This window comes from Spea bombifrons, chromosome 2, assembly GCF_027358695.1.
Source record: "Spea bombifrons isolate aSpeBom1 chromosome 2, aSpeBom1.2.pri, whole genome shotgun sequence".
Classification (NCBI taxonomy): Eukaryota; Metazoa; Chordata; class Amphibia; order Anura; family Pelobatidae; genus Spea; species Spea bombifrons.
In genome coordinates, this window is record NC_071088.1 from 113,527,208 (window position 1) to 113,552,835 (window position 25,628).

At 37.4% G+C, this 25,628-nt stretch overlaps 1 long non-coding RNA gene across 1 annotated transcript; it reads right to left on the reverse strand.

The window, feature by feature from the left end:
- Window positions 1-806: 806 nt before the first annotated feature.
- LOC128473494 (uncharacterized) lies at window positions 807-15,524 on the reverse strand. Its single transcript, XR_008346282.1, has 4 exons — window positions 15,397-15,524; window positions 4,719-4,807; window positions 3,982-4,077; window positions 807-1,046 (listed from the first exon to the last, which is right to left on the reverse strand). It is a non-coding gene; the product is annotated as an uncharacterized LOC128473494 (long non-coding RNA).
- Between the last annotated feature and the right edge of the window lie 10,104 nt (window positions 15,525-25,628).

Sequence of the window (25,628 nt, forward strand, 5' to 3'; positions counted from 1 at the left end):
AGGTGGTGGCAGCTCCTCTGCTGCATAACCTGGGGAGATTACACTATTGGGTGCACATTTTCTCCTTGGGCTGGTTGGGGAGCTCTGAGATTTACCGGCCCATATACACTATGGAGGACTGTGTCTAGCTGGTACGGCCTCCATAGTGACCTTACTCTACACTGCACATGCAGCACATTAGAACATGACATCATATCCCATAGTTCATCAGTAGACTGCAGCCGCAGAGATAAGTGGTAGGGGACGGCTGACACAGGGCAGTGCCCAGCAAAGATGCGTCTCTGCAAGGATAGATGTCTTAATGGAGAGGGCACCTGATTATGCTTTATGAAAATACACAACACAAATTAACAAGGGCTTCAGCTATATCTTTATTTTGCTGATACGGAATTCCAGTTTTGATGGGCGGAAATTCAATGCTGTGTGTCATGCTGTGATGCATAGTAATATTCACATTGCAAGCTTTTGATTGGAAGGGTTCACACTGCATGGGTCCAGGATAATGACAGGGAAATAAAACGGTTTTGATCCAGTCGGCAGTTCCAAGATGGCTTTTGATGGTGCTAAAAAGGAATGTTGGGGATGAGGTTATTGAAGTCTTCTTGTAATATCCAATAGGAGTCCAGCCCTTGGTTTGATCACATGAGCCCACATGTAGGTACATATATTCATTCAGTGGCTTTGCACAGGAGTAGACAGCAATTAGAAGTCCATCTATTCTCAGCCACCTTGTGCTTAGCCAAGAGTGTCTTAAAGTGATATTGTACACACTATAATATTGGGTTATTCACTAACGAAAAAATCTGTCCCGGGCTTTATGGGACATAATTATCCTTCATGTTACATTGGCATATAAATGCAATACATGATTAGCAGCTGGACTGTCCAAGGGAACACATTTATCAGAGAAGAAAAGCAGAAAAATAACCGTTTGCATATAATATGTAGGTGACTAGTTAGTGTTTATGATAACATGGTTAATATTAATATCCTGTGCTGTGATAGAAAGGCTTAATTCGTCCAAAGACTGGAAATATTTTCAGGTCCTGCAAAGAAGTAAGAAAACAGAAAATCAAAGATGAACACAATAAAAGCACGGTGTTTGCTATAAATGTATTCCAGAGAAACATACATTTTATAGCCATCATCCCTTACTAATCTAGGTTATAAAGGTTATTGTGTCTTTCAAAGTAACTTTTTTATATATTCCATGTACAATGTTTGGTGCGCAGAGATCCCTAGCACAATTTTGTTTGTTTGTTTAAATATTATTTGTATGTTAATGTGCTTTTAATCAGTAATTTTAGTTCTACAATATGTACACTCTACTCTATGGTAATAAGAGGCGAATATTAAAAACTCTTCCTTTCATTTTATGAACATTTTGCATTTTCTTGGACAGTTTTATAGTGTCTTTATTATGTATTAGTTTAGAAAAATGCCCCCACTTTAATAGATGATTTTTTTTAAAAAAAAATAAGATAATTATTATTTATTCTTTCTCTCTGTATGTTGTTTTTCTTCAAAATAATAGCAACTTACAGGCTGATGCAGAATGCCAATAAGCACTTTAATTAACAATTACTCTAGCGCAGTCACATTTAAGAAATATGTTTATCTGGCCTACCCAAATAACTGTACCTTCATTTTTACTGTGTCTCAGTAAGTTAGTGCCTTAAACCAAAGACTACCCCATGGTAGAAAATGCCTATTATTTTACTTAATTAATTATTTAATTCCCTCTATGAATTTCGCCTTCTTTTGATTTAAGAAATCTAGGTGTCTTAGTAGCATAAAGGCAGCAGTGACCATTCTATGATCACTTCAGTCTTTTAGAGGGACACCATTTCCAAGTTTTATTTAGATCATAGTCTAAAACTAGAGTGCCAGAGGCTTAGCCTTAAAGTAAGGAAGGTGTATTCCATGGGAACCTAAACACGCATTGGATAAGCATTAAGCTCATTACTACACAAGACCAAAGACCAAGTAAACTCTGACGTTTTATAACATACAAATAATATGAGTAGACTGGATGCACCAAATGGTTCTTGTCATCCATCAAATTATATGTATCTATTTTCATAAGCTGTTTTATTAGCAAATGTGTAACTACATTTATGTTTGTCGACTTTTGCCTGCTATTTACATCTACATCTCACAGTGGAATATAAACATCCTGCTCTGAATCCCATTGCGTATTGTTTTGAGTTGTCACAACTGAAACATTCTTTCAATGACTAGTTCTTAATTTGAGAATTTAAGTTGTTAATATATACATATATTTATGTTGATTGCAAATGTAGCCCAGGTTTGGTTTGGATTTGGACCACTGGTCCACGTTCTACTAGTCCTGTGAATACAGATGTATTTCTTGAAAGAATAGCCATCTATGTTTGTAAATTGGACTTTTTGGCTGCATTGTGCCTGATAATGATTTCACTTTACCAAAAAGGTGGGGGATACGTGGAACAGACTACAGAAGTGGAAGAATACAGTGAGGGAATGTAAACATGCATGGGGTAGGCATATAGCTGTCCTGAATCTAAGACGAGGCCACGGGCTGATTAAGGTCTGAGTCTTTAGAACAGGAAAAATGGGCAGACTAGATGGGACCAAACGGGTCTGCGTTTCTGTGTTTCAAATTCTATGAACCTCTCCCCAAGAATCATTTTGGATCTGACCAATGAGCTACTAATAATCCCGTATGGCCCCTGCTCATAATGCTATTCTCTTTGTATTCTTCATGGAAATGTTACCGTTCTTGCTAGCCATTGTTTCAAAAATCTTACTACCATACTATTATGATTCCAGTTCCAGCTTTGGCTGATGTACTAGAATGAACAATCCTGCTGAATGGGACACAAGGGTAAAGCAGGCGAATGGTTTGTTCTTGGAAACGTAGCGAATACTAACATTTTTCTCGCACGTCACCAGATTTTTCTTCTCTTACTGACAGTCTGTCGCTGTGATAGCAGCCCAACATTAATAACAGGTGAAGGGCAGTTTTGATTATCAGTCAGCAAAAGAGACGCTGTCTTACTGATGCCAGAAGGGATTGGAACAGTAGGATAAAGTCCTTTCTTCTCATTATGCCAAGTACAGGAGAGCACATGATCTTCCTGCACAAAACTCTCTATTAGACCACCAGTGATAAAGCCACACTCCTGTGCTATGGAAATTGAGGCTGCTGTGATTAGCGTAAGAATTAAGGACAGAGATGAGGAAAAACTTGTGGAATGAAGGAAAATGGTGAAGAGGCAGAACGGTAAAAAAGTATTAGAGAGGAAGTGGGGATGTGATAAAAAGGTCAGTTTTGCTAGTTAATCCTTTTCTTATCTTGATTAAGAAATTGTTCAAGTTACTGTGATGCGACCATGTGTGCGTAAGCAAAACATCGCCATGTAACAATACAAAAAACAGACTCTCAGCATACATTGTGTTAGTGTATTTCTCGGAAAGCTCAATAAAGAATACATTTAATGCGGTGATAGATTCTGACACATTGGCCAAGTAAAGTATTTTTGCTTATGTGTCTGAAGCTATGGCTGCATCTTCAAATGTTAAATAAGTTAAATAATCTTGAGATTTCCATGCACACATACGCAGTTTTGTATCACATTCAGAGCTTTACCGGCTTCAGATACTGACAATGGATGGATATGCTGATCTAGTGATAACCCTTTTTGGAAGACCGAGAGGAGTATTGATAAAAACAGTGTCACTAAAATGATTAAAATCTGCCAGAACCTACAGAATACTAAACGTTTGAACCATCAAAGCTTTCTAATATCTCGTACTGATCCTGATAACACAGAACAATGCTACTTTTTAGTCCTTCACTTTAGCACGCAGTGTTTGGATGACAGTTCTTAAACTGTTTGGCAATCCCTCAGCACGGACTGTAACCCACCGCCGACCTGCTGAGTGATCCAGAATAACAGCCTATATACCTATCATAATTGAGATTTGAAGGTTTTATACCGGTTTCATTATTGAAACATCCTTTGGCGTTAACCTCTTCTCTAGAGGTCCGGACCTCATTTATACCATGGCTCTGGCTCCTTCTTTTTCACCCAACTGTAGGAAGAAAAACATAAAGAGATAAAATGATATAACTGTATTTATAAGGATTTGAGAGGAAAATGACACAACAGGGATTGTTCTATATTTCTCCCCTGTGTTCTAATCAGTTCTCTAAAGCTTACTTGAGTATTTACTATTGAGTCAGAAGCAATGAAATGCAAACTAGATGCAAATTTCTTTTCTGTAGGAATGCGGTTGTATATTTATGAAAGTATATGGGTCTGTTCTCTCATTTTTTTTTAAAAATAAAAAAAAACGTCAGTTTGTCTTTGCATGTTTTTACAATTTATTTTTCAATTTTTTTTAATGCCAAGCTAACATATGGGTTAGGTAGAATTATATTTTTTGTTATTGAAAGAAGAATGAATAAATAGTGCTTGTTGCAGAATGATAATAATGTAGATTTTTTTTATTGCTTTTCACAATCTTTTGAGAGTTGTACAACAGCACAAACTGCTTTTAAAGCTCCCTGAGGCAGTCAGGGGAGATCAGGGGAGATCTCTATAGCTGGTCCATCATCGCCACTGTGAGACTGGACTGTCCCATGAAAACTGGTACACTTGGGAGGTATGTCTACACGTGTCGCCCGTATTAGTTGATTTTATAATGCTACACACACATGCACTTTTGCTTACCTTATGTCTGGGTTAAAAAGCGTGAGCTTTACCAGGTATATAGTGGCATTCGTTATTCCCAGTCCTGTAAAGCCAATAAGTGGCACCAGCTGCAATAAATAAAGAATGATTTTAAGATGCAAAATATAAGATATATAGTGATTTAACACAACATAATACCCACACTCACACCAGTACACACCGCCAACCCTTATTTCTACACAGGTGCAATCTTGGCTTGAAAGCACCAATAACGGCTTTTAACTTGAGTCGTTCCAAAGAAAATGGGTATTTGCTTCTGTGACCTTTGCATGAAGGATGGAAAATGATTGCTACCATGCATTAAGGCAGAAGTGTGATAATTACTCTTACAATCATATTCATACCCGCCAATGGTCCTGCTTCACCTAGAAAATCTGCACTGTATTTAGGCTCTGGGCAGAGGAGCAATGTTTGGTCATGCACTCTCCTACCAGAGTTCTGCATACCCTCCACCCAATGTGTGGATAACCCTATCCTTTATTTCCGCTGAGCCCCTTCGTGCCTCCTACAAGAAGCACATACCTCCCAACAGTCCCTTTGTTTACTGGACAGTTCTGATCTTCAGAATAGCTATCCTGTTGTCTTGTTTTTGTGGGCAGTGGGGAGCATGTTTTGTGTACCTATTGGTCATTATTTTTCTAGCAGCAACATGGGAATCTAATTTTTTATGTGTTTTATTATTTTTAGGTTTTGTGCTCCTCTATTTTTGTATTTTTTGTGTGCAGATTTTGACGTAGTGTCAGGCTAAGCAATACATGGCCATATAATGTGACGGAATCCCCAATATTTATGCCTCAAATAAGTGTTTTTTGAATGAGCATGTACTGAATTCTTGCTTTGTTTTCTGGGGAGCATGGACCTGTTGGGGAGATCCTCTGATCTCCGCTGACCTGCCCAGGTAAGTGAAGATGTGAGTTGAGTCGCGAGGAGCTGTTTTGGAAATGGTGGGCGACTGACCATGTCTTCCATCCACTCATGGTAGTGGTCCTGCCATTTTCAAGGCTCGCCTCTCCCTGTCCCACACCTGAAACGTTGGGGCATATGTATATATTATGTATCTACCTATCAACCAAACAAAAAACCGTATATCACAGTAAAGCATCTTTTTTGCATTCAAGAATTAGCACCCTTTTATGCAGACCTATGATATTCGTTTTCAAGTATTGTACTTGTAATGGAACCCCCACCACCACAAAATATTACAAAAAACCCCCCAGGAAATAACATGCATTTCCTGGCAACTTACTTGGATATAACCTTCAGAAAAGTATATGTTATTTTTGATGAGACTCTGCTACTCAGTGGGAAGATTAATATTAATTTTCTACCTACTGTGTGACTCAAAGTAATTGTATTACTCATTGCCATGATGTCATAACTATGAATAATAATCTTGCCAAACCATAGGTGTTAATATAAGTACATATGACCTCTACTGTGCTTCTCAGCTTTGTTCTATCTTTAACTTTTCTTTTTTTTTAAAGAAAGTTTCACCTTTCGAACTTTCCAGAAAGGAACTGGACAGATTTAAAATAATAACTATAATACGCCGGAATACAACTGTAGTGTTGATAAGCCATTGCAATTTTAGAAACAATAATTTGAAAGGCTATGTTAATGTTGGAATTAATTCATGTGAGCCTTTTACAATGTAAACTTTATATTCAATTATTAAGTTTAAAAGGGTTCTTTTTTTGTTTTAAGCATCTATATAAATACTGTCTAACCTATGCGATACCTTTGCTGAGAGGGTGGTAGATATGTGGAAGGGCCTCCTCGCTGAAGTGGTAGAGGTTAAAACAATGAGAGGGATAGGCATGCAGCTAATCTGAATCTAAGATGAGAAGAAGGACTAATTGAGGTTTAAGTCTATGTCAGGAAAATGGGCAGTATGGTTCTTATCTGCCATTAAATGTTTCTGTGTGCTACCCAGTTATATTAATATATGTTCAGAGCACGTATAGCCTTTCTAGTCCGTTATTTTTAATCAGATTCTAAAACTAGATACATATAGTATATTTAGTATAGCAAATACATATCAATTAATATACTATGATAAAAATAAAGCAGTGTTCATGCTCTCTTTTTCATATTACCCCCTTAAATAGTCATAAAGGGTGGTTGCGCAACTGGCGCTTCGTTGGCTATTATTCCTACCACTTCGAGCCAATCAGAAGCCTAATATCAAACCCTGTTGTAACTCCTCAATGACAGCATAAGTTCTCCTGATGTAGGAGGATTTAAAAAATTAAATATCTCTTCAAATCACTGCCATGTCGATTGATCTAGAAATACCCAGGGGGGGGGGGAAGAGATCCCAAAGCATATTTTTTTAACTGAAAATGTTAGAGCCTGCCTGTGATGTCTGGGTTCTAATATTGGGGCTCATATTTTACTGTATGATTGTTTTCATAAACCTCTTTCTGACTCTAAACAATCAAATAGCTTTTGGGAACACTTACAAACAATGTATGCTTGACACGAGAGGAAAGGGAGTCTCGTAAATGAATAGTCGTGTCTCTCTATCTTGGTTTCATTGAATTACAATGACAGATTCCATTTGAAAGTAACCGGTGACAGATGTAACCAACGTACAGCGCATGAATCCCCTAAAACTACGCTGAGGGCCACTGCTGTATTCGCTATTCTGCTTTGAAGCTCAATGTCCGGTGAGGCCGTAGCTGATGAGAGGTTTTGCGGATGAAACTATCAGCATATGCAGCTTTCAAAGGTCAGTCTTGATATAAGCAGTCTAGATAAAGCTCTGAAAGTGATGATTTGCTCTCTGTAGTCTGCTGCCTGCCATCAGGTGAGAGCAGTTCATTGGCCTGCAAATACAGCAAATAAAATTAACCATTTGAGTTCCAGGAAGAACAATCCATTGCAATGTGTTGCTCAGAGCTATGGCTTGTTTTTCTTTCTACATTGCAGGGAATATAAGATTTTAATAATAATAATAATAATAATTTATGTATTATTAATATTATTTTTTTATTATTATTATTATTATCAAATTAGGAAATCTGCCCCAAATTGTAAGTATAAAAGCTGATGCAGAAAAAGTTTTTAAATTACCATATTTTATTAATTGTATTTTTACTTATGAAGAGGTAGTGGCAGCACTGCATTAAAATCAGTACGGACATGCATACATATTTAGTTATAGTTCTTTGATAAGGGGAAGCTAAAAAAAAAATTGTAATCAATGTAAGAGAATTGCTATACAATCTCTCAAAGTTTTTAGGTAGTCTGAGCCATCATGTGCCACTGTGGTTACAGATCCTATCAATATTCCTTGCTTTGAGCGTAAAAACGCTAATTTGTAAATATTTTCCCTTCAATACAGTACTTCAGAGCTGCTACATTCACAGATGCACTTCTAAGGATGAAGGGTTTGACTTGAAAAGCATTGTTATTGCAGCTAATTGAAGCACATTCAACTAAGTGGTTTATCAATTTCACTATGATAAGCCATGTTTGTTCTACAGAGCATCTGTGTCTTAACCGCTTAAGTAAAGGTTCTAAACACCCCACTACTACAACTGATCAACACAATGATTCCACCACACTTATAAACACTGACTTATTCTGGTTTATGGCCCGAGACCCTCAACTGGTCCATTTTCCCTAAGGATGACTGTGCTGATTTGGCACAACCTAAACAGGGCGCAATGATGTTGTATATTGCATACAGCTTGAGCATGGCTGCCCTAGGCCTCACTGCTTCTAAAACAGAAGCTACAAGAGACAGCTCAATCCAACGATTACCTTCGCCAAGAAACAAACCCATCCATCTGAACAGGACCTTCTGCAGCAAAGCCCAATCCTATCTCTATTGTCCATACCACCATCCACATATGGCAGGAATAAAGGCCTGATGTTGGTGTAAAAACTTAGTTCCAGTCCTGAACAAAATGAAATAGGTTTCTTCTTATTACCACTCTTTCATAAAGGTTTGTGAACATCTTCTACCATCTGAGCTTATAAAACTGTATTTTGGCAATGGATTTAAATGTGTTTTGGGCATGTTCATAAATGTTTTATGTCTAAGTCATAGCAAGGAATATATAGAACTGAATCCTGACTTGTCATTCCTTGGTCTCCAATTTGGATAATCAATATGGTACACTTCAGTTGCTCAGGTGGACTAATTATGTGTCCAAGGAAGGGATTGAGCCGCCTCAAATCTTTAGCTGTGTCACATGAAGGTGGTGAACACTTATAATAAATATTTACAATAAAGACTTGTGCAATAAAATGTGGAATAATCTAAGGGTGTGGAAACCATTGATGTGTCCTTAATATACTTGGTGGGATACATAAAACAAGGGAAAAGATTAACAGTTAATTGTAAAAACTAATTATTAAAGAAAATGCATTGATTTTCACCCACTTCCAAGTACGGTCTCGCAAAATTTGTTCTTCAGTAAAACACATTAGTAATTATAACTGCAGTTCAAAAGCAAGTACAAGTGTCCAGTTCTACCTACTTTGAGTGCGATCTATTTATGCAATTTTAAGTCCTATAAAATTAACAGACAGATTTCATAATTGTCTAATTTATGCACCTCCATCTACCAAGTTTTTTAATGAAATCAGACAAATGTTATATTAAACATGTAGCCAGTATGGCAGGGTTATTTTTTTCCCTCTTCTCTAACACTACATTTTTTTCCAGCAGCGATAGTGTCAAACCTCAGCCTTCCCTACTCGCTAATAAGAGTTTTGTTTTTCCATCTCTCAGAATAATGACTTTTGTTGCTGTCTCTAGGCTGCTTTGCCTGGGTTTATCCCAAGGGAAAAAAAGAGATTTGCCCTCAATTGGATACTGTACACAAGCACTTGACCTTAAGTAAGCTTAAGTCCCCTGCCAGACTCTGTTCAGCTACTGATTGCTTCATTTAAAATGGACCAATTGCACAAGGTAGAACACTCACACACACTGACACCCTGGAAAGAATAAAAAGAAATGAGGTGGGTGTTGGGCAATTTAGCAAAGGTGGAGCTGCAAAGTTAGTAATCTTTTAGAATAAACTTTAAGGACAAGCATATTAACTTGAAGCAGGGGTGTACCTAGAGTATTTGGCACCCAGATCCTGTATGTGGCACCCCGACACACACACAAAAAATAATGTTTGCAAACTGTATGTCAACTAGAGAAAAATAGAAATCTGAAAAAATGAATTATTAACTATAAATAAATTAATCAGGTTTAAATAAATAGCATGTACTGAACAGGTATGGGACAGCATAACTCCCATTACTATATACTGAGCCAGACATTGACAGTATTGCAGCACATCCCCTATCACTATATGGTAAGCCAGACTTTGACCTGGTAGGCCTCTGCTCCTAAAACAGCCTCCCCATGCCACAGCTGTCCCTAAAACAGTATGCCACCGCTACCCCTAAAACAACCTGCCTGTGCTATTTCTTCCCTTAAAACAACCTGCCTGTGCCACCGCTGCCCCTAAAACTTCCTGCCTGTGCCACCGTTGCCCCAAAGCAGCCTGACTGTGACACCGCTGCTCCTTAAGCAGCCTGTTTTTGCCACCTCTGCCCCTGAAGCAGCCTGCCTGTGCCACCGCTGCCCCTAAAACAGCCTCCCTGTGCCGCAGCTGCCCCTAAATCAGCCTCCATGTGCCGCAGCTGCCCCTAAAACAACCTGGTTGTGCCACCTCTGCCCCTGAAGCAACCTGGTTGTGCCGTCTCTACCCCTGAAGCACCCCGTCTGTGCCACCTTTGCCCCCCTAAACAGCCTGCCTGTCACATTTCTGCCCCCCCCTAAACAGCCTGCCTGTCCCATTTCTGCCCCTAAACACTTACTTCATTCTTTCATTAATTCAATCACTAATTCATTCACCCATTCAGTCTCCCTTACCTCTTTTGCAGATCACTAGTGCGGGGGCCGTCCGTTTATCACTGAGGCTGCGCAGACATGTATTCGGCCCGACGGCCGTCTAACGCAGGCCTGCCACTGCTGTGGCGCCCTCGCACTGTGTGACCAAACTCTTTCCCCACCCAGGTTCTTCACAGAGTGCGCGGGTGCCACAGTAGTGCGCTGCAGGCCCGCGTTAGGTGGCCGTCATGGAGCCCCCCAGCCCCTTTTTAGGTACGCTACTGACTTGAAGACTTGTGACAATTTTCCTAACTGGATTTTTATTTAAACATTTAGGGTTCTAAAGAAGCAATATATGTGTAGGCTGCTGCTTAGCAAAACAGTTGTGTTAGAAAGGGCTAAGCACTTCCATTTCCGTATAAAGAATTGACTGAAAGAGTGCAAAGATTAACCCCAGGCACTTGTAAGCCCTAATTCTTCCCCTCCATGGCTGCCGTCCTAATTGTGGAGAGCCAGATGTTCCATGTCTTTTGTACAATTACAGAAGGTACATAATCACTTAAACTGTGGGCTGGTGGGTTTAAGTACCAGGGACTATTTCTGTTTCCTGTCTGGCCCTGGGTAATAGCATTCCAATAGCTGGTGAGTTATGGGTCCCGAACCCTAAAAACTGCGCATTTGACATTGAAACATGTTGGTGTCATGTTCAATTTATTCCAGGGTCATTAGAGCCCATTCTATAAAGTATTAGACTATGGGACAATAACTGGTTTGATTCACTAGTTGCTTTTAATAATGTACTTAAGTGAAGAAAGAACTGCAGTACAAATACACATTCAGATTAAGTTGTGAAATGTATCTACAATTGGAACTGAGGCAAGCATTTGATGGAGAACCCAATAGCAATTAGACCAGCATTCAATAGTACTTCAAGTACAACCTCAATACACCATTAGTTGCAACTTCCTATAGATTCTCTAAGTAGGAAAACAAAAGGTCTAAAAATTCTGAGAACATCACAATGTAAACGTAATGGGACAACGGAAAGGCTGCAGGCTTTGGCTTAATACTAATAGCTTTAGTGGGAAAAATAGTTCCCCACAACAACAGAAGGACAATCCTGGTGGGATAAAGGTCCTGGGAAGTGTTCTTTTATCTTGGACATCTTCCAAATGACAGACCTTTCACCCCCATGGTGTTGAACATAAACATTCCCAAGCAGCACAACAAACACAGACCAAGGTTTGTTTTCCTGAACTTATAATAATATGCAGTGTACACATACTTCAGATGTATGCATCAGGATACTATGTAACACAGTAACATAGTTGTCTTGAAGAATAAGGATCTGTACGTCCTTTCAGTACATTTTCACATTAGTACAGATGGATCAAGATTTCAAGAACAAAATAAAGCAAGGTACTCTGTATTACCGTATGTTCAACCAAAGGTAGTCAACAGGACAAATCATACAGCGCTGTGAAAATTGCCCCTTCACGATTTCTTCTGTTTTTTGCTTATTTGTCACACTTAAATGTTTCAGATCATCCAACTAATTTTAACATAAAACAAAGACAATACACAAAATGCAGCCTTTAAATGATCATTTCGTTCATTAACGGTAAGGAGTTAATCAAAACATATATCGCCCATGTGTAAAAGTAATTGCCACCCCAAATCTAATAACTGCGATAAAATGTTTGCGATAACTGGCACAGAGTCTTTTACATTACTGCGAAGCAATTTTGTCCCACTTGTCTTTAACTCAGCCACGTTGGAGGTGTGCTTCAAAATCATTTTCCTGCTGTATAACCCAAGTGTGCTTGAGCTTTAGATCACAAACTAATGGCGACACGTTCTCAGGATTTTCTGGTAGACAGCAGAATTCATGGCAAGTCGCCCGTGTCCTGAAGCAGCAAAGCAGCCCAAGACCATCACACTACAACCACCGTGTTTGACAGTTGCTACGATGTTCTTAATGTGGAATGCTGTGTAAGCTTTTCTCCAGATGTAACGGGACCCACGTTTTCCAAAACGTTTCACTTTTGACTCATCAGTCCACAGAATATTATCCCAAAAGTCATCAAGATGTATTTTTGGCAAATGTGAGATGAGCCATTGAGTTCTTTTTGGTCAGCAGTGATTTTTGCCTTGCAAATTCAGGATGCCATTTCTGAATTCTATCTCATTGTAGAATCATAAACATAGACCTGAGGCAAGTAAGGACTGCATTTCTGTACATGTTGTCTGGGTTCTTTTGTGACCTCCTGGATGAGTCGTTGATGGACTCTTGGATGAATTTTGGTAGGCAGGCTACTTCTGGGAATGTTCACCAATGTTCCACGTATTCTCCTTTTTTAGTTAATGGCTCTTATCATGTTTCGCTTGAGTCCCAGAGCCTTACACATGGCTTTGTAACCCTTTCCAGACTGATAGATATTAGTGACTTTTTCACATAGAACCAGGTACTAGGTTTAAAAACTGCATTTTGTGTTTGCTCTGGTTACTTTTGTTTAATATTAAAATTAGTTTGATGATTTGAAACATGGAAGTCTAACAAATACGCAAAAATAAAATAAATTAGATAGAGGGCAAATACTTTTTCACAGCACTGCAGCTTAAAACAATGAAAAAACAAACTCAGTAGTTTGAGAATCACTTCACCTTGTGCTCTCCCGTTTGGGCCTATCATACATCCCTTTGATCAGCTGTTGAGTAGTTTTCCTTCATATTTAACCATGTTTATATCTTCTGGATGTTGTATAAAAGTTGACCGTGTATCAAGGCATTGGACACTCATGGATGTGCGTTATTTAATAATATGCAAGACCTTTTATCTGGCTAGCTTCATGGTAACCCCGTGTTGGCTAGAGAGGCATCTATCTTCCTAAACTGCTATTATACAGAATAGATCACTTTTCAATCCATGTCAAATGTTGAATCAAATTAATAACCCCCTCACTACCTGACAACATAATAAATTAAAAAGTAAATGAGTTAGTGTAATGTATGAGTTAATCTCTCGCCAAGAAATGCGTTTTTGATTTTCTGATAAGATTAAAGCTAAATTTGGAAAATCTCCGTGCCTGATGCAGTGCAACGTCAGCTTTTACGTTAGCTGTTGTTCCCTGAGTGTATTTCTGGTTTTAGCATGTGCTGCAACGTGTAATTCAGAATGTACTTCACTTCTGCCGACACTGCAAGCTGCTGTATGATAACTTTAAATCTATTACTATGGATTGTGTAGACACATTAGTCATGTTTGTGTGAGGGCCTACAACGGGATGTGCTTTTTGCATGCATTTTGATATATGGCAAACGTGTCAAAGAGTGAATTAAATAAAGTGAAGGAAAAAAGTCTTAAAGTGATATTATCCTTTTACGTAAAAATTTGCAGACCATGTTTGAGCACATAAAGTCCCAGTACTGCTGGTGGTACTTTGCTTTGTGTGACATGGTCATAGAGACTTGGCGAGGTCTGTGGGAAATTCTCTGGGGAGTTTCAGGATAGGACATTGAAGATGGTCCTATAAACCTTCTAATTTTAATTATTCTACATATCGTTTTCTATGTGCAACATTGTAAAAATAAAAATTGAATTTGGAATACTATTTACTATGCACAAATCAGAACTGAAAAACAAAACTGGTAGAGTACTTTTTTTTAACAAAACACATGGTTATTTTTCTTTGAGATAATGGATGTGCAAAAGGATAAAGGGGATTCTTGGAGACAGAGCTGGATTTTTTTTAAAAAAATTAAAAGCATTAACATAACATGATTTCAAACTATTTTGCTTTTTTATTTTTTTATTTTTTTTTGGTAAAGATGTTACCTTTATTGGCTAACTGAAGTTTAATAGATTGCAAGCTTTCAAAACTATCAATAACGGTATCATATTTGCTAAATTTGCACTCTTTCTATGTCTCACCCAGTATTTTAATGGTAAATTATTGTCTGTCATCTAATGACACACCTTCGATGCATTCCCTATTTTTTACCATTACTATAGCAGTAGCGCTGAAGTATTAGAAATATATAAAAGCCAATTAGTAAGAGGTAACTGGGTCTAGCAAAAATAATTAAAAGGTAGGCCCAATTTACTCATACTTGCAATTCAAAGAGCATGAATTGATCTTTTTATCCTCATCCAAATTTGTAATAATAGTGGTCTGTACTTTTGGATATCTTCTAGATTGTAAGCTCATTTAAACATTTATTATTTCTGTAAGTCAGATTGTTATGTTATACACTACTTGTTTATCCATCGTACTGTGTTGCGGAATATGATAGTCCTTTATAAAACAGTAAATGACAAAATAATGTTAATTTGAATGTGATTTGTAAAAACATGTAGAGCCCTATATACATTATTTCTACTTTTTACTTATGTGAAATTTCACTGCATGAAATACGGTGTAATATTCCTCTGCAGGTGAATGACTTTGTATGTATATCACAAAATAAGCGAATTATAGTTCAGACACCTTTACAGTCCTACATGACATAGATACACCCTATTTTAAAACTTAAACTATTACTTTCTATAAGATTATATGCTGAAGGAAATATATATATATATATATATATATATATATATATATATTAACCCCTTATGTGCTAAAGCATACATTAGCCATTTCTATGACAACTACCATCTGTTCTCAATACATCATCATATACCGACAATAACACTTGAAGGGTTTATTTTCCTTTATAACAAAAGGTCCCTGTAGGTACAAGTTCACATCACAGGCTTAACTTTACTCTTTCAAATAAATAATTTTTAGAAAATAAAATGGAAAGAGTTAAACTTACCCCCGGGTGTTTCTTCACTTGCTTTGATATTGCTGAAAATATCCACCACATTTTTTCTCTTAAAACTGTTCTTCTTCCTGTTTTCTCGTCTTCTGGATGCAACAGGTCCCAATCTGTGACTGTGTTTAGTAGGGAGATATTTAAGGAGGGAGGGTGATGTGAAATAAGGGAGATGGGAGTATACAGGATATTACCAGCCTGCCCCTGTTGGACACCCCCTTCCAAATCCCTTAACATAATTTTGTGTGATATGCCTGGAGGGGACATAATGAGATAATATGTACAGTGTCCTTCTTATATTGTTGACCATGGTTAAGGGATCTTGTTGTGGTCTAACAAATTTTGGTCTCTTTATTTCTAAAGTATCAATAATGGATTCCCCTCGGGAACATTTCTTGGCCAAATTAATCAAATGGCTTGATTTTTTCTCACTTGATGATCTCATTTTAAGATGTGTAATTTTGTGTCAGTGTCTTATCAAAGCCTGGAACATCAAAGTCTGAGGACAAACCAAGAAGCAACCTCGCTGTTTGATCATTTAACCCTTATAAAATACCAAAATGTTGATATTTCTATCCTTTTCATCTCAAAGAAGCTTCTAATCTGTATAAATGCGCCATGGTTTATGGAGATACTTGATGGGTTGGCCCTTCATTATGCATAAATAAGATGCTGAAATGATATGTTTTATTTCCCTTTAGCTCACCTGCAACTCATAATGGACCACTTACAAAATAATACAAGTGCTCAAAGAATTAAACATTATCATTTTGAGTACAAACAGTTCACAGCAGATTTGTTTTCCAGGAAACATAGAAATTATTATGATTACTGTGATCCTTTCAGTTGTCTCTGGAATACATTTCATCTCCATTTACTGGTGCCAAGGATCTAGCCATGTACATTTATAGTGTAGGATTCTCCAATTGCAGAAAAAAAGAATGATGACTGTAACTGTAAAACTATCGGCCATATTTCCATTGTTTTTTTGTTTTTTTTTTCTTCAGCGCTGCATTTCAGTTTAGACGCACGGCATTGGGTGCCTTAGCATTGCAGATTATTTTAGGTGCTTTTGCCAAAATACAGAACTAAAGCCTCATATTTATTGAAGGTAGTGCATTTTTTTATTTCAGTGCTGGTAATTTGTTTTTGGTTTTAAACATATCTAAATGAAAAGTAAATTGGAAGTGGCGTAGACATAATGTGTCCCTCGTATTAACCATCTTAAAACAACAAGATGTCAGCTGCAAGACCAGAGGCAGTTCCCACAGACTACTGTCCAAGAGTGAAGTTCCTGCTGCAACCACATCTGCTTTAGAACAACTTCTTCCAGACCCACTCATGATCTGCTCCACAGATCATCTTCAAAAACATGGTTTGGAAAAAGTGAGGGTGGTAGACAGCCGGTGGCATGCCTATAAAATTATTTGGGCATCTGAAATAGGGAAAGGGCAGAGGACAGATGGCATTAACTTGCTGCATTGTACTATTTTTCTCACAATATGAGCTTGTTAAGAGGTAATCTTTTCCGGTAGATTACTACATATACTGATATAGACGCCCAAATCTGATGGCAGTACAGTACTATATAAGCGTTTCAGCTGGTTTATCATAGATACCCCCCCCCAGAATATGATAAATATCTTGACCTCCTTACAAGTAATAGTTGTAACTGATTATTAAGGGATAAATGTTTTAAGAAACACAAAGTAAACTCATTTATATGTTACAAATGGCAATATATTTATACAGATGTTAGTGATTTCCATTTACTCCACCAGACAACAAAGAGATGGACACACTTTCTTTATTTCTCCCAAATAAATAAATTGAAATTTTATTGAAAAGTTTTTTTTTGCATGTATATCACACTTTGTTACAGAATAAAGAAATGTGTTGGTTAATGGCAAAGATATTACAAGGTCAAAGGAACACAGAGATCATTTCATTCCATGTGACCTCGATACTCCGTTTACAGACTTACAAAAATACAACACAACATAAAGGTTGAATATTTCAAGATAATCAGTTGTGAAGATAAAAAGAACAAAATTATAAGAAAGTGTAAAAGAAAACCAAAGGAAAAATTAAAGTATAACAAAAACAACCATTATGGTGAAAGTTTGCTTTCAGATATTTAAGGATTTATCCTAAACACGAGCATGGATAAATTATATTTCCAAGGACTGCAGTTGTTGCTGCGATATGAGGTGGTCTGTCTATCTACGTATATCTATCATCTATATTCTAGACCCCTTTAGAGGATATGATAGACAGTGAGCTTCAAAAGGATATTGCTTTTCTTCACATGTATAACGTATACCGTATTGTCCTGATTATTGGACACATTTCCCCCCCTAATTTAGATCTTTAAATTAGGAATGCCTCCTATAACTGGGGTTTAGATCTTCTCAGTCTCCCTACTTTATCTGCCGACCACTTCCGTGCCCCTTTCTCCTTTCACGTAGTTACACTTCAGAAACTGAGAATCTCTTTTGTGGAAGTGCGCTAGGAGGCAAGACAGGAGACATGGGGACAAGTAGAGGAAGATGCAAGTGGATGCACAAGAAGAAACAGAGGTGCAGGCAAGGAGACAGGGGCACGTAAGCAGTTTGAGGACACGAGAGTGAGAGATATAATTTAGCCTTCTTGTAATGTTTTTCTTTAAAATAAAATTTTATTTAAACTAGCACCAAATTATAGGGGTGTAGACTATTGTAGACAACATAGTTTTACACAAATAGTTTTACACAAATGTAAGTGCAGAATGAGAAACATGTGCCTTTTTTGCTTGTGGAGTTTTTATATTGTTTGGATTGGATAGATTTTCCCCTTTCCTCCTGACTAGGTCTCTCTTAGAGTAGCATCAATTAGTTACTGTAGAGGTTACACAAAGTAGCTTTTTGTTCTGATTGTACAGAAGTCTATGAAGTTGAGACATAGCAAGTCTAAATGATTTAAAGTTGGTGAAAAGTTAGGGACCTACCACCTTCTCTATCATGCACCAGCACCCTGTACCTTGATGAACCACTCCGCATGTGGAAGCAAATGCCAAGGTAGATATCTCCTGTTCCCTAAGTGGACTACCATCCTTTGACAGAAAAAAAGGACATATTTCTCATATTTCTTTTTTCTTTATGGGAGTGGGGAGATGGTGGGTGAATTTAGTTATAATGAATTTTGAGTCCCACTAATGCTAGGAGCTACCCGGTGTCTAAGTCTGTTTGACACTGTGAAGACGACTTCTGAAAAAACACAATATAGTGTTTTATTTTCTTATATTGTCTTTGGTTTCTTCTGTGTTCAATTTTAAATGCTGCCTGGTTCCCATAAACTGGCAATATGAAATTTACTAGCTTCCTTAGAGTTCAGCAGCTTGTTCACCATTTGTAATAGAACATAAAAACATCTTAAAGTAAACTCAATTAGCAAAGTGGTGACTGAATAAACCATACCATTAAAGGCAAAAAGAAACGAACCTATAAAATGGACAAAATTCTATTGCGATACATATTTTGTGATACAATAATATTCTCCCCTGGTTACAATTATGCAATTCATCTGAAAACCAGTTGCATATTTGCTGGAAAATGTTGCCCTGAACCTTAAGGTATAGTTTTTTCCAACAGGGAGAGGTTGATGATTGCCTAAATCATGTGTCATTCCTAAATTTAATCGATGATTTGGGATATTGAAAGTAGTATATGTATCAAATGAAACAGTATTACCGTATTGGCTCGGATATAGGCCGCCCCCGTATATAGGCCGCAGCCTAAAAGTTTGGTGCTTTTTTAAAGAAAAAGTTTTTTTCTTTAAAAAAGCACCAAAAAAACATGCTGCCACTCTGCCCCCCCCGAGATATGCTACCACTGTCCTCCCTCCCCGAGATACGCTGCCACTGTCCTCCCTCCCCGAGATATGCTGCCACTGTCCCCCCCCGAGATATGCTGCCACTGCCGGCACCGGAAGTTGTATTGCGTAGATGTCCCCCGCCGACCCCGCATGACACCCGGGAGTCTGCTCCGGTAAGTCCGGGGGTCGGGTGCAGAGGTAAAACGCATCCGCACGATGCGCTTAGACAACCTCCCGTGCCGGCACCCCCCCCGTGGGAAGTGCTGGCAGGGGAGGCTGTCTGAGCGTATCAGACAGTAGGATACAGGTCCCCTGCACCGCTGCGGGGGATCTGTATCCTAACCCCGCTGCCTGCCCGGCGCCCGGGACTGCATGTCCTGGGCGTCGGGCGCTAGACCCCGAATATAGGCCGCACCCCCACTTTAAAGTCTTAAAGTGGGGGAAAAAAGTGCGGCCTATATTCGAGCCAATACGGTATTAGGGAAACCATTATCCTTATTCACAGCCATTTTGATATTTTCTAATCTTCAATATAATTTTTGTGACTCTTATACTAGGTGTTGGGTTTATCTATGTAGAAGAAAAAAAAACACATATATTTTTTTAAACATATTGATAAATCTTGCTTTAAATGGTATTAGCAGAAAACAATGTTTGTGAAATGAGCCTGCAGTAATATTCCCTGGTCAATACAGAACAGGCAGCGTGTTCCCTCCAGGGAAAGACAGCAGTAATCCAGTTACTAAAAAAATGCTGATCTGAGCAGGTTCCCTACCACAGAAATGAAAAATTACTTGATGAAAATATAAGGTTATGGCAGAAAGATGTGACTGAGAATAATGTTGTGTTGCAGATTAACTCTTTAATTCTTTTTTTCCAATATTTATGCTTAAGCAAAAATTTTACATAATCAACAAATATCTATCTGTCAATTGAAGGCTAATATATATATATATATATATATATATATATATATATATTGTTGTAAATATTATTGCAATATTTAGATGGGATGTCATCTAAAAGCTGTATAATATGAGGGCAGTGAAAGGTCAGCTTGGTGCCAGGATAAAACCACCCCAACATGAAAAAAACATGAACAATTAAAGTATTTTTTTAAATGAATTAAGATTTCAATTAACTAGATAAAGTTAAGCAATAATAAAGATATATAATTTGTAGCTTGGCTTGTTATCCACGTAATAAATTTGAATGTATGCTCACAAAGACCAAACTACTACGGAACAGGAGCTGGTTTGGCTGCTGTTTGTAGTCAGGCACTGGGGTCTAACCTTGGCTCAAGGCCATACCTGTTTACCCAGCTCGGAAGAAACATGTTCAATTAGATTGAAATGCATTATTATAATCTTCTAACATGTGAGTGCCGCTTATTGTGCTACTTTTTTCATATTTTCTCTACTTTGGATGTCACCTGTTCCCCATGTTGGATTATTAATATGTTACCTAAAATGACAGATGGCATTATTCAAATGTAGGACGATAATGATCCATTTATTTTGATAACATTGCAAATATACATCATAAAGATTATCTTTATGAGCTCTCGGTATACACATCACATTACATGAGTGTTGAGTCAGTAGTAACCCCCCTATTATTTCATGGAAATAAGTCTCCTCTGATATTACTACAGTAATATTATTATTATTATTATTATATTAGATTATCTGGAGTTTAAAATTCAGTAGATGTCAAGAAGCATTACAATGAATGATTTGTGTTAATGCATAATCCATTTCAGATCTGGTGATTTGATGAATTTGGATAAAATAATGATAGATAACACCTTTTGTCCATGTATTTTATTTCCCATCAAACATGAATTTTGGCTTTATGGGCTTACACATGAAGGATGTTTGATACAAAGGCTCTAGAGAATTTAGCATGGGAATTAGATTAAAAATCATGACAGCAAAGAGATTAGTTATACGATTAAAGCAGTAATGAGATTTTGGGTGCTATCTACCAATTATTGCCTGGAGCCAAAGTGGTCCATAAAAGCAATGGAAAAAAAGCACACTGTAGATGTGCTTGACTACTGTCATATATCCATTGGAGGGAATTATTGCCACCTACTTAATTGTCACCTGCTCAATGTTATCATGAAAGTGTTGTCCACCATTGGCTTTGCAGATTGATTTTCAATGTTAGAGCTCAGTGGTAACAGAAAGCTACAGTGTAGTAAGTATATTTTATTACAAGTATCAATTTAAAAATTCATTTTCAAAGTTACGTGCTGCACAAACAAAAACAGAAGTTGGTTCTCTAGCAAACTCTGCTTAGGAAAATTAAATGCCAATGATAAATCTGGACCAGTACCACATAGTTCATCTGGCATTGCAGTGTCCAAGGTACAGAGTATATCTCAGGCAAGCAGCAGAACCGTGTTCCTCTAAACTGCTATTTTTTGGTGGTTTTACTGATTTACGTAAGTAGCCTGCACGGAGAAGAAGATAACAACCTTACAAGAAGCTTTTCTTGCAAAGGATGGTATATCAAAAAAGGAGTTTTTTTTCTTCTGCTCCTGGGGTATATGACAAAAAGAGTAAGTGGTGTCACAACAGGTCTTAGTGAAATGTGCCATTATTTCCACTAAATTGGTGCCTTCTATGGCAAAAGAATAAGAAGTACAATTTCCAATGCTAAAAATGCTTGGCAGCAAAAACTGCACAAAATGAACCACATAATGAAAATTTAGGAACGATTGAGAACAGTTCATCTACTGACTGTAATTAGGATATTTGGCAGATAAAAGTAAATTGATCCCAACCTGCATTTTTTTCTTACAAACTGCCAATTTCTTAGGTACTTGAAAAAAAACAAGATTTACCCTTTCATGTTTGAACATGGGTTATACAGTATAATAGGCAACAATCAGCTGCCATGTTATATTTGATCTGACGAGCAATTCTTCTGTGGTTTGTAAAATATTTTAATTAAAATCAGCCAAATTTTTGAGTTTTGCAAAACTGAATTTCATTTTGGTTATCAAAGTCAGCTAATATACACACTTGTAAAATCTCAAGTAAAGTGTAAAGGGGCTTATTTGGGAATTAATGCATTGATTTCAACAGTGTTAACACAGAGGGCTTGTTAAGCTATAACAAGTTAGAGGATCTACGTAATAGCCACTAACAGTTCCAGAAACTAAAATCAGGCCTTCAAAAATAAAACTCAAATTTAAGCTCTAGCTTATCAATTAATATAATTTCCATTGTGATTTAATAATTTAAAATTTAGAGGGAGTTAATAATATAACCCCCGTCCGTCTGGAAATCCACCCCACTCCATATCCCAACTAGCTTCTTTCCCTCCAGTGACATCATCCAGCCAGATGTTAACTGTGTTTTTGAGCAATAGTGTCAGGACTTGTAGGCAGAGAGATGCTTCCCAATATGTAGACTCTTTTATAACCCAAATTACTCTCCCGGCTTTCTCACAAGTTTTGCTGAATAACCCTACTGAGTTTTGTAGACTTGACATTAAGATAAACTGTGTGTGGGTAATCCATCCATCACAATTCTACTCATACTGACATTTCTTACTGCCTTTTAACAGTTTTATGACGTTAAAATAAACCTTTAAAAATCAGAATCACTCTAGCTTGCTGGGTCTCTCTTCTGAGACTTCAATCAAACCTGGCCATTATGTGGGCCTCACAGACTATGAAATAGTTGGGCATTGTGTTTCCAAGAGATCCTACCTCTTCCATATGAATGCAACTTTACCTCCACCCATCAATAAAATATTTCTGGATCTGGAGAGTTGGGTGTCTCTTCCTATCTCATTTACTGGGAAGGTGAACCTGATTAAAATGACCATATTCCTGAGTCAGTTTTATTAATTTCATATCCTACCTCTTCTGCATCGTCTCCATAAATTGTTTTAACTGTGATTTAAGGGGGGGGGGTAAAATGTTGGTTTCTCCCTCGGGTGGCTAAAGAATGAGGCCACCATGAAGGGGCCTCATAATAGGAATACCTGGGAATTATCTAGATTTCACCCAGAGGGTCCAGAAACCACAGCTGATTATTCTCCATTCTGGTTAGTGTCTAATATCCCGGCAGGGAGTGTTTGGTCCTGCCTGCCTTCTACTCACAGGCGTAATGTACAAACTTTTACACATTAATCCCTGTAAATTGCATTTTAGAATTTCACAAAAACAACCAATAAGGAGAATAAGGGAGAGGGCAACCAATGGAGAAAAGTGACCGCATGGAAAGGCACGTGTCCTCTCCGTGTCATTTTATGGGGATTGCCACATTGCACAGGGTTGCCTCATCCCAATCCTGGAACACCTCTTCCACTGCCTCAATAAGTCACGAGTCAGTACAGAATCTGTTGTCATGGAAATATATGATTGGTTTATCAGTTGCTAAGCAAACCAACATCAGCTACATTATGAAAGGTCAAAGGTTCAATGAGAGGTTACAGAAATAATATTAGAACAATGCAATGTACGTGAATATCCTGCGAGCATTAAACAGTAATAAATATAACCCATCCATCTTTATTCACAGTCTATCCTTTTTTAATGTAGCGGAAAAACCTCAATGCGGGTATGAAATTGCCCCTATTGTAGCTCAGTAATTACTACAAGATAGCTAATATTGAGTCACTAGAACCACAATTCCCTCAGCACTTTATTTTTCCTACATCATTTTTACAGTAAAACCACTGTTTAAATATTCAGTCCCATTTATTAACAAGTACTGTGACTTGCAAGAGATATATAGAAAGCAATCACTTAGTTAATATTGTCTCTATGGCTGGTGGTTGTTAAAAGGACAGTATTGATGGAGGCAAATATACAGAACTCTTAAACCTAACAGTATTCCTGATAAGTGGAACATCACAGAGCTTCATTGATTAATACTTAAAAGTACAACCCAGTCCACAAATATTAATTCATGTAAACTATTTTTTTATATTTAATAAAAGCTATGATTGTTTGTCTTTACTTCCTTTTATTTGCCAAACTGCCTCCCCAGGGTAGGTACGCGCATAGACAACCTCCGCTGCTGCCGGCGCTTTCGCCTGCACTCGGTGATAGACGCCCGGTGGAATTGCCGGCAGCAGCTGAGGTTACTAGACAGGAGGATCCAGGTCCCCTGCAGCGCTGCGGGGGCTCTGGATCTTAGTCTCATAGCCAGACCTCTATTTGAGGTCTGATTATAAGACGAGGGATATTTTTCAGAGCATTTGCTCTGAAAAAAACCTTGTCTTATAATTGAGCAAATACAGTAGTTTTATCTTGTATTTTATGTCTTTGTCATGTAAAAGCATCAAAGAATAGGTTATATATATCCAGTATGTATATATCGATGTATATATATTTTTTTCCTTGATATTGTCCCTCATCCCTCTCTCCACTTCCTTGGAGGAAAAGCATCTTCATCTGACTCCAGCTATTTTGTTAAAAAATTGTAATTCTTTCTCGTTATCATGGCATCTACCATTCTTTGAGTACACTCAGGTATAACAGACCTGCCCTTCTATCCTTCCTGTTGAAAACATTGATTCTGTGATATAAAGGGACTGTGAGAGATTTGTCTTCTCCCATAGAATCTGCCTGTAAAAATCATACAATTTCCTCTACATATCTGCTACAAATTGTACTAGTACAAGATATTACGCAATTCACTACTTGAAGCAAAGATTTTAGGCAGGGGTACTTAACCATTGTGCGGATATGTTTTCACTTTAAAAATTATATCAATAATGTTGCAAATGAGCCTTAAACTTTTTCCATTATATTTTCCCAGATATCTTGAACAAGTTAAGTATTTTTCTGTGCTATGTTCCCATGTGTTTCTAAATTGATGTCAACTATATTCACAGTTTGCAATAAAAATACACAAAAACAGAGTTTCATAGCTACATGGTAAAAAAAGACCTGATTTTCCCTGCAAAATAACATTTTAGTAATCATGAAAATAATATTCAGATGTAATTAATAAAGTAGAATTATATTCTGATGGAGAATAATTCTTTCTCATGGCGATTTATAATTTGATAAGTGCTTGGTATTTTTGGTAACGGAAACACATGATTATGAAAATGAAAACATCTAGTATACTTATATTTTTAGTACAGAGAAAGTCATAGCCATACCATGCACAGTGCCCTTCAGTAATATTGGCACCCTAGGTAAATATGAACAAAGAACACTGTAAAAAATGTCTATTATTTATTTTTTTATATATATATTGGTTATTGATCTTTTGATAAATGCACAAAATACTTTTCTCTCATGGATATCAATCAATAGCAAACAGAACACAGGTTTATCCAAAAAATGCTAAGTATATACAGTATCTCACAAAAGTGAGCACACCCCTCACATTTTTGTAAATATT